The sequence below is a fragment of the Aptenodytes forsteri genome, unplaced genomic scaffold, assembly GCF_000699145.1.
Source record: "Aptenodytes forsteri isolate BGI_AS27 unplaced genomic scaffold, ASM69914v1 Scaffold23, whole genome shotgun sequence".
Lineage (NCBI taxonomy): Eukaryota > Metazoa > Chordata > Aves > Sphenisciformes > Spheniscidae > Aptenodytes > Aptenodytes forsteri.
In genome coordinates, this window is record NW_008796043.1 from 2,221,769 (window position 1) to 2,231,403 (window position 9,635).

The 9,635-nt window shown below is 41.4% G+C and overlaps 1 protein-coding gene across 1 annotated transcript in view; it reads left to right on the forward strand.

Moving 5' to 3' along the window:
- KLHL14 (kelch like family member 14) overlaps window positions 1-9,635 on the forward strand; it is a gene marked incomplete at its 5' end in the record, with an annotated part of 68,211 nt that overhangs the window by 1,460 nt on the left and 57,116 nt on the right. The gene's annotated exons all lie outside the window — the stretch shown is intronic.

The window sequence follows — 9,635 nt, forward strand, 5'->3', positions numbered from 1 at the left end:
CTCTCAGCCGTCGTGCCTCGTCCGTGGGGCAAACGTGTGACTGTGGGGCTTCGCCGTGCGTGCGGGGGGCCCGTGCTTTGGGAACCTGTTGTAATTATTTCTTATAGGCCGTATTTATTTATATTTTCCCCCCAATGCTATTCCTTAACAAGGAGTTGCATCTTCAGGGCGTTTTAAGCTGTACTATCCAAGTCCTAAATCTAATTAATTATTTTCATAAATAACTGCATTATTTGTGCACACCCTGGTATTGCTGATCTTTGGGTGATGTCCATATTGTGTGTGGAAACTTGTGACTTCATAGTCCTTACATCTATGACATGTCAGTTATTTTCATTTAATAAGGTAATAAATCATGATGTCAAAGATTGACAATATGAGGTTGGTGTTAGGAACTGAAAGCACAGCATGTAGTTTAATGAGCAGTAAATATACCCGAAATGAAGGGGATATTTATTTTTCTCCTTTTAAAATACGTTTATACTTCATTTCATTCAAAAATGGAAAGAGAATACCATATTCCAAGTACAGTGGCATGGTAGCGCAGAAATCAAAGCACACTTTGTATTATTCAGCTTTTTAACTAGTAGGTGGATATTACTAATGACTTAACAGCAGCAAGAAAAACTAGTACATTATTATATATTTCAGATAATACGCACTGTTAGCATTAATGCAGAGGATTCTTTACATCTTCATGTAATAGGTACCCCGATGATTTAACTTTGAAAATGCTGTAGCTTCTTTTATTATCTCTGGCTAGCTCGCTCTGTTAGTGTTTTGTCGTGCTTATCACCTTGCTGTCTAACCGATTCTCACTCTGAAATCCTACAGTAAAAAACGAATACCAGCATTTTGCAGTGTAAAGTATTTTTGAGATGCCACTGTTGTAGCTGCTGCGTACCCTTCGCATTTCAATATTCAAAACTGTTGACTTTCAAAAATGCAAACCCCACCACCTCCTTCTCAGTCGAGATTCTGCACGCCGCCGGGGGCATGCCGGGGCTCGTGTCCTGGTGGATTGCTGAGATACCAGCCGGCTTGGTTCAGTGAAGATACCTTCCAGCTTCACTGGTCCATGTCATTTGAAGGATATGTAGTGGTGTTCTGACCACTGAATGCTTACAAGTGTCATGGATGCTGCAAGAATCTGATACCCCTGGTGCTGGGAGCTGGCTTTCCCTGTAAGCGGGAGCATACACAAAAGGATCGCACTTTAAGTAGACCTAGATTAGATTCTAAGTTGCGCTTACTTAATGGCTTATGGGCGACTCCAAATACCACAAATACCACGTTTTTTATTTGTAATAGGTCTGCACGTCTGTGCAGAGAGTGGTATTTCAGAGACCCTTAACCGTAGTGGGTGAAAACGTACCGTCACCTTCTCAACTTTAATGTGTGTTTAATGACAGCATCGTAACTGGCTTCTCTTGATTGGGTTCTTCGGTGGCGGTGAAATCAGAGCACAACCATTTAGATTTCTCTTATTTACAAGCTGGCACTAGAACTTACTCAAAACGTTAAAATGTTGGAGATGTTGAAATGCTCTGTGATACAGAATGCAATTATTATATTTTCATTTTTGGTTTTGGGTGATATTCCTGGGAATTCGTAAAGGTCACGAAGGCCCATCTTTGAATCTTAATCACTTTAAGATTTCATCAGGCTGCCTAAGTGTACAAATGCCGCCTTAAACATGAACGAAGAAACAAAAGAAACATACCCAAGACTATAGAGATTTCCAGACTTGTTCCTGTTACTCATAGTTTCTCTAAAGCTGCAGTGACAGGCTGACATTCATTCAGTAAAATTTTATTTTAAGGGAGAAAATCTGTAAAGAGTTTCTTAAGTTACTAATTTGCAGAAGGAAATCTTAAAAGTAACTAACAGTTAAGCGCGTGTGCAAGTAGATAAAAATTGTTACAGAGAAAAGGACTTTAAAACTTTGATTACCTTTTCTGTGAGCGATGGTGGCCTTGGTAATTTGGAATTTAAAGTTTAATGCAAGGTCATTCACGAAGATTCACATGTCTTTAGAAAGAGATTAACTGTTCCTCTTGTGCAGTATAATATATACTGCACAGTGCAGTATGGGTTGGTGAGAAATACAGGCGGCACAGTGCAGTAGCCACCTGCTTACTGGGTGTTGAAGAAATTAGGAGAATCGCACTCAGAATTAGAACTTGCCAATAACTTTTCTGCATTTTGAAAGAGAACTTTTTTTTTGTAACACGCTACTTAAAAATGTGTACACATATGTACATACATATCCATACGCGCACTGCCACTCTGGAGTACTTTGGAAATGGGGCTACTTGTATTTCTTAAACAAAACGAGTGTAATGGGAAGCTCGAAATACGGTGATTCTCCTCTGAAATGTTACAGTAAAAATAGCACTGGTTGTTTCTTTAAGCTTGTTCTTTATGTGGTAAATCACACGTGCTCGCTTTTCTGACAAACACAAGTTTTTGCTGTTGTCGGGGCTGGAGGAAAATGATTTTGGATCCTAAGACCCAGTCTGCGCACTACGAGCAGAGTTATTTATAAAGTTTGTGCTACAAATGCAGATACTGCAGCGCAAGTGATGCTGGGGCTAGTAGGTACCCGGGATGTCTTTTGTGCTGCAGTGAAAAACGCTGTTTACCTGCAGGGAGAGCAAATTTTTTTTTTTTCCATGAAATTTCCTGAGGGAAGGTAACACTTGAACGCCCTCATGCATTTTTGTAAAATTATTTTTCGAAGTACAGCAACTAAACGATCATCGTTTAAAAAGTTGAGGAATGACGTTCCTGACTTGTGAACCTTGCCGTGCACTCTGAGGTTTAGGACTTTACCATGGGGGGTGGGTGTTTTGGCTCTGATCTGGCATTTAATCAGGTGCTCAACTCTAAGTAAGTTAGTAATTCTGTTGACTTTGATCTCCCTTTTTCAGGTTAATGCTGGAGCTTTCTGGCCGATGTGATCCTCACCTACAGTAGGGCCTCAGCACACAAACCACTGCTAAAGCCTCCTGAGGCACAGTCAGTTTTGACATCAGTAGGAAAAACCCCAGTTGATTTCAGCATGGAGCGGGTTGGGCCCATTATTGTGACCCTGAACGTTAGGCTTAAATGATGTTTGTCTGTCCCTAAGAGACACAGATAAGTCTGTGCTGTGTCATGTTTTCTGTAGTTCTGGGAAGAAAATGCATTTAGACAGAGGAATGTTCGTCTTCCAGTTTGTTTGACTCTCGGGACTTCACTAAGAATATTGAGTTAGTTAAAATGTCTCTGTGCTTTATTGTGTAATATAATAATTTTATACAATACATGGTATGTGTTTTCAATTTTAAAAAGTTCTGGGTTAGAGTATTACCGTATGGCTGGAAAGAATTTCACTTTTAAAGATGAGTGAGCTAGTGAGAATTATTATTGCTTCCATGTTTACTTGCAACAATGAAAATGGTTAAAAACACATCACTGCTATGAAATGCCTAGCTTTTAACTTTAATTTTGCTTGTGCTAATGCGCAGTATAGCTGTAGATAGAGAATGGAGCACTACAGAAAAATATTTGAATAATGGAGCTTATTATTAAATGTTTTACCTAAATATTGTTGCCTTTTTATAGAACATTGCCATGATTTTATGGTTTCGCTCGCCTGTAACTATTTACAATGACTTCTGTTCCAGACAGACGTGAGAAGATAGGCTGGGTGGGAAGAGGCAGTTACAGCCTGGGAATTGTTTGTCGGCTGCAGGACGCATGCAGCTCCTCTCGACATCAGTGGTTTGGGCCGGTCAGCTCCTCCCAGGATTTGCAGGCAGAGCAGCAGTTAGACGTCTGTACAGCTGCATCAGGTACCTGAAGGCAGAGGGGAGTGAGGAGAGTAAAGCTGGGAGAGAGGGGGAAATGCAGAAAAAGAAGGGAATTAAGATACTCCAGGGGAGAAACAGGACATAAGTAGCGGAAGCAAGGAAATACAAATGAGGGAAAAGGGGAGAGAAGAACAGTTTTGAGGGGAGAAAAGTGGAAGAATAGGATACCAGACAGGAAAGGAGACAAGCAAAACAAATAAAACCCCAGCAGATAAAAAGAAGAGAGGGAATGAAACAAAAGGGAAAAAAAACTAATTCTTGGCAGAAACAGCATCTGTTGTCAATAACAGCTGAGTATTTCAGTTTCTGGAAAAGCTGTTTCAGATGTGGGGGAGGAAAAATGGACGGGGATCAACCAAGTGACCTGAGGTGGGAAAAGTTGTAGGCAGGAAATATGGAATTAAAGAGTAAAAGAGAAAGGAGGGAGATAAAAAGACAGAGATAAGAAGGCTAAACCTGACCATGCTGTTTTCTGGGTTCAGTGAAGTCCCAGCACGTACAGACCCAGCTGTTTTTCCATACTTTTGTTCCCTGGACTACTAGACCTTGGGGAGATTAGAAGTGCAAATTCTGGTCCTGCTGAAGCTAATTGTAGAGCTTTTTATTTTTCTTTAATTTCAGCGAGGAGAGGGGATCATCCAGACTGTTTGGTGTTAGGTGATATTAGTGAAAGTGACAGCAAATTAAACAGTGACAGGTGATGAAGATGATATGACCAGTTTTCACTCAGTAGGAAGGTGGTAACTGTTGATGAAGAAGGAAAATGTAAAGTGATGAACAGGGTGAGACACTAGCATTTATGTGGAAGACATATATACCCAGTCTGTTTTACTTTCTACAGAGGAGATTAAAAAATTGAAGAAACTGGTTACGTGCCTTGGCAATTAAATAATTTCCTTCTTGAATACACTATTTGTCTACAAATCTTAGAGACTGTGGTTCAATTTGACTTCTTTTTCTGCTAAGATTTTTGTAGGATCTCAGTAGGGCATGTTTGGTGGTTGTAAAAAAATTGACTTGTTTTTTTCACTGAAATAGATTGTTCCCTGTTCTAGTAACAGCCACCTGCCTGTCCCTTTGTGATCCTGACACCAATATTCGGATTTTTCACTAATATTCGTACTCATGGTTAATTGCAAGTGAGAAATATTTCAGACCCCAAATTAACATCTGGATAAAAAACATACCTTAAAATGTATGTGAATTATTAACATTTGCATTACGGTGTGGATGAAGTGAATGTGAGGCTCCGGTTTATTTTAGTGGGCTTTGGATCAGGTCCTATGTGCCTGTATTAATATCAGGAAATTGTACCTGTGCCAGGACTCTCTCAGCTGAGCTGCAGAAGGGAGACTGACACATTAGAGGCTGCGGCGAAGTGAACCACAAACCTGTAGTCGGTTTAATCCTAGTTAGTCTCACCTACTTGCCTTACTTGCCTTATGCGCATCCGTTTGCCTTTGGAGACAGGCTAGTGCTGAAGTGTAAGTGGGGAGGTGTTGAGTATCCAAGAGGGAGGGAGGCCTGGAGCTCACGTTACAGTCAAAGGCAGCACCGTTGTCCTAAAAGGACTGCTGTGGGGTCAGGACAGTCCTTGGGAGCCTAATTAAAGACCTGTATGGCCTGGCTGGTAAAATCCGTGAGAGCTGTGGTGGCATAGGTGATAGCCCGTTTCTTGGCCCAGTTATAGTACTTGTTGAGAGAAACATAATTTATGAAGAGCATTTAATGGCCTTTCTTATGGGCAACCGTCTTTCTAACAGCTGTAGATGAAGAAGGGGTGCCAAGTACCATGTGCGGGTACTCCCCTTCCCCTGCCAGCCAGTGTCCTGGTCAGAGGTACTAGTTGGGATGTTCTCCTTTGTGAACTGCTAGCCCTTCCTGATTTATGTCCTTAGGTGACACATAGTCCCAATACCTCCAGCTCCTTCCCCACCTCCTGCCCTCTCTTGCTCCAGAACTTCAGTTTCTCAAAATCCCTTACTTCAAAGCCTTTTGAACATCCAAACTACTCTTTTTCCCTTGCCAGTCTGCCTCATAGGCTCCTCCTTGCTCTCAGGCCACTCTGCCAGATAGGGCTCTTCCCCAGATCCAACCTACCTGAGCTTCACCTCTGCCTGTCCCTTCTCTTGAATCCTCTGCTACTGTGGCCCCTGGCCCCTCAGTGCTCCTTCCACCAGGCTCCCTACCTCACACACACCAATGCCGACTGCTTCAGACCTCTCAGCGTGGATCTCCAGAGGCTGCTGCAGCTGGTTGGGCTGTGCTGCTCCTCGGCTTTCCGTCACCCTGCCCCTTTTAGCACTTGAAGCAGGTTCAGGTATCTGCATCTCCAAACTCTTTTTGCAAGAGGGGAAACCTTTCACTGGATTTCAAGCCACCTTGTTCTAGAGGGAAAATTAAGTTAAAAAAATAGTCTTACTAAGCCACTCAAACTGAGGGCAAACTGCCTGCGAAAATGGAAACTTCCTCCTCAAATGCTGTATTTCAGCAAAAATGCCCCTTTCCAGCACCTGCAACAGTCTGTGCAGCTCATTTACAAATCTTCTGGGTCCCTAAAAGAATGGAGCTGTCTCCCATGAGGTCCTGTGCTGTTCTTGCCCATGCTTTGGCAACACAATCCAGGACTGTCCTGTCAGGGAGAACGTAGGTCACAGGTGGTGCAGAGCCTCCTAGATAAGGAAGTTCCCTCTCAAACAAAAGTCCTCCTGGTATGATTTATACTTCGGGTGTACCTTTTACAAATGGAGTGCTCTAGGATCATGGTGAGCATCACACACACCTGTCTTGGCTGCCTATGTGTCCTATCTGAGGCTTTTCTGTTCACTCTTTGCCTGGTGTGCATCCCTTTCATGTGGAAAGAGGAGGTAGAAAGAAGAGAGTCTTTGAAGGCACGTTGTGGCTTGGGGTCACTATAGTTTTTTCCTTATAGCAGATTAATACAGAGGTTCTGAGTCTGTAACTGCTGAGCAGTAAATGGAACAGAGCTGCGAAGGTGTAACTGTTTGGATTTGTACTTGAAGAGAAAGTACAGCGAGCTTTGGGGGCAAGGAGAGCAAGGAGAGCAAATGTAGAACACAAAATCAACAGAAAACAGTTTGCTAGGAAAAAAGCTTTGGTTCTGTTAAACTCACGTTATGGAAAAAATCCTCATAATCTGTAAAAACACCATTTTATCTTTTCAAACAACTCCTGTGTTTTAATAATCAGAGCAGTTTTCTAAATCGGAGCAAAGTTTGTCATTATCCTTTGCAAAGTACGGCCTGAAAAAGATTGAGCAGGGAAGTTAAGGAATCCTGAATGAAAGTTTTGAGCTGGACTCTACCGCTCTGTAAACATCTCTGTTGTTGATTTTGTTGAAACAGGTCCTGTCTGGTATTACAGGTTTACCAAAGGACCATCTAAAGAAATTAAAAGATATGGGAAGTTGAAATCCATTAGTAGATACTTCCTGGCGTCATTTTTCATATTTGCTGCCTGAAATTTTCTTTAAAGACCGTCATGCCTAGTACTTAGTAGTCAACACTTCTTGCTGTATTTTTGGAAAGCAGACAATAAACTTTGAGCAAATATTATCAGCTGCCAAGTTCAATGGAAACAGGCAGTTTGCACTGAAGCTGGAAGTAAATAGAAGTTGATGCCACAGTTGATTCTTCCCATCTTCCCTGACTGCCACCTCCTTTCAGAAAAAAAAAAGCAGTGGAAAAGGTAACCAGTGATTGCTTGGGTGAGACAGCAGCAAGTTGTTTCTTCTCCTCCTCAGCTTCCTAAGGAAAAGGAGACTCAGCTGGGGAGCACACAGCCTCTGATGCAGAGACCTCCTGTCGTCATGGACATCCGATATAGAATCAAATAAAAAAAGGACCTTCTTGACTTTGCACAGTTTGAAAATCAAAAAGAAGAGTTGATTGAAGTTTCCTAGGGGGAAAATGTGAATTTGAGCACCCTGAAACATTCTATAAACATTTCCATTTTACCACCTCTGTCTAAAACAAATGAAAAAAAAAGGAGGTGGAGAAGGGAAAGCAAATTGCAAAAGTATCTAGCTTTGGCATTTTCTTTAGCTTTATTTTTAAAAATCTTCCAGCTAAAAAAATACACTAACTCTTCAAGATTTACTTAGACACCATTCTAAACTAATAACGGCAGTGGGACATGGATTCATAAAGAAAAATCGGGTATTCAGAGCTCCAAACAGGTTCTAAGTTATTTTAACATAGGGGATGGAAAACTGTCTGGCAGCTGTAGAAATAAAAGAAACTTTGCAACAGTTAAGTGTGGCCTGTCAGACAAAAGATTCATTTACCCTTAGACTTCTGCTTTTAAGATAGAGACAAAAAGGAAAGATTGTTGTTGGAGCAAACAGTGACTCTCCTTTTTTTGTATGCATTTATTTAAAAAAAAAATCATGGGACAAAAATAAAAAAAAATTGTAGTAGATTCAGAGGACAAAAACAACAATCAGTGTCTGCAGCAAATCATTCCCAACTTAGTATTTATGATCCTAAACTTCAGTCTGTCAGTGGTCAGCAACATGTATTAAATGAGCAGGAGAGCGGGTGTCTCTTGGGCATCACCAAACCTCTTCAGTGAACATTACAGTGAGCTCTGCTGCAATGAAAACTTGTACTCGGGGCCTGCTGCTAAGCATGCCCACACTGAGAATGAAAAGGTGAAACCCAAAATCTTCATGACACTAAAATGAATGATGAGACTGGTTTTCAGGTACAGCATTAATAGAAAGTTCTTTCCCATTCTTTCAAGTGTGCCTTGGGCAATAGGTGTGCCTTAGAAGAGTCAGAAAAATCCATTCATAAAGCAACGTTCATACATTCAGCATATTTTTGAATGTATTTTGAACCTAAGAACTAAATAATTTCTTGGTCATAATTTGCTAGAGACCTCAGTATGCTTTAGGTTTTGACAAAATCAAGATACTCTTTTAGGTCTATACTTTGCCCATAGGGAAAACGATATTCCTGCTGGGTCAGAGTTCCAGCAGAAGTCCGATCTGCAGGACTTGGTCTGGTGGCTGTGAGAGCTCAGGTCCATCCCCTGGCAGTGCTATAGGGTTAGGAAGAGATGCTGGATGCCTGTTCACCTGTAGGTTGTGATGTCCATTAATTCATTTTGCGTGATAACAAAACCTTACAAAATTTCTCCGTCCAAAATAAATTTTACATTGTATCTTATGGCTTTCATCAGGTTCATAGTTAAACTCCTGGATAATGATATTTTCTGCCTATTAAACATGTGTTGGTAATTATGGCTATCTTTGCAGTCAACTGTGGAAGCTGAAGTCCATTGAAATAAGCAGTTTTCATATGACACTTTTGTTGCACTGAAATGCCGATCCAGGAGCAGGGAAGGTAATTGTCAAAAGATCTCATCACATGTTCTGTGATGGCAAAACAGTTTCTTCAGTTATGGGCAAATGGATGCCGACAGTATCAGTTCAGATTTGCAGACTGCAACTAGATTCAACATTATGTTTTTGTTGGACACAGCGCTCCTTCAGATGCCTTTTTAGAAGAAAAAGGTTTCTAAGGACCGTCCTGGTTTCCGAAGATTAAATTAAGTCTTTAGTGTTAACAAACAAAAGGTCTGCAACTGAAATGCTGATTGGGATCTGCTTGGCGGAGTACCATGGGATAAAGCCCTGGAGGGAAGAGGGCCACAAGAAAGCTGGGTAATATTCAAGGATCACCTCCTCCAATCAGGAGCGATGCATCCCAACAAAGAGGAAGTCAGGCAGAAACACCAGGAGGCCTGCATGTG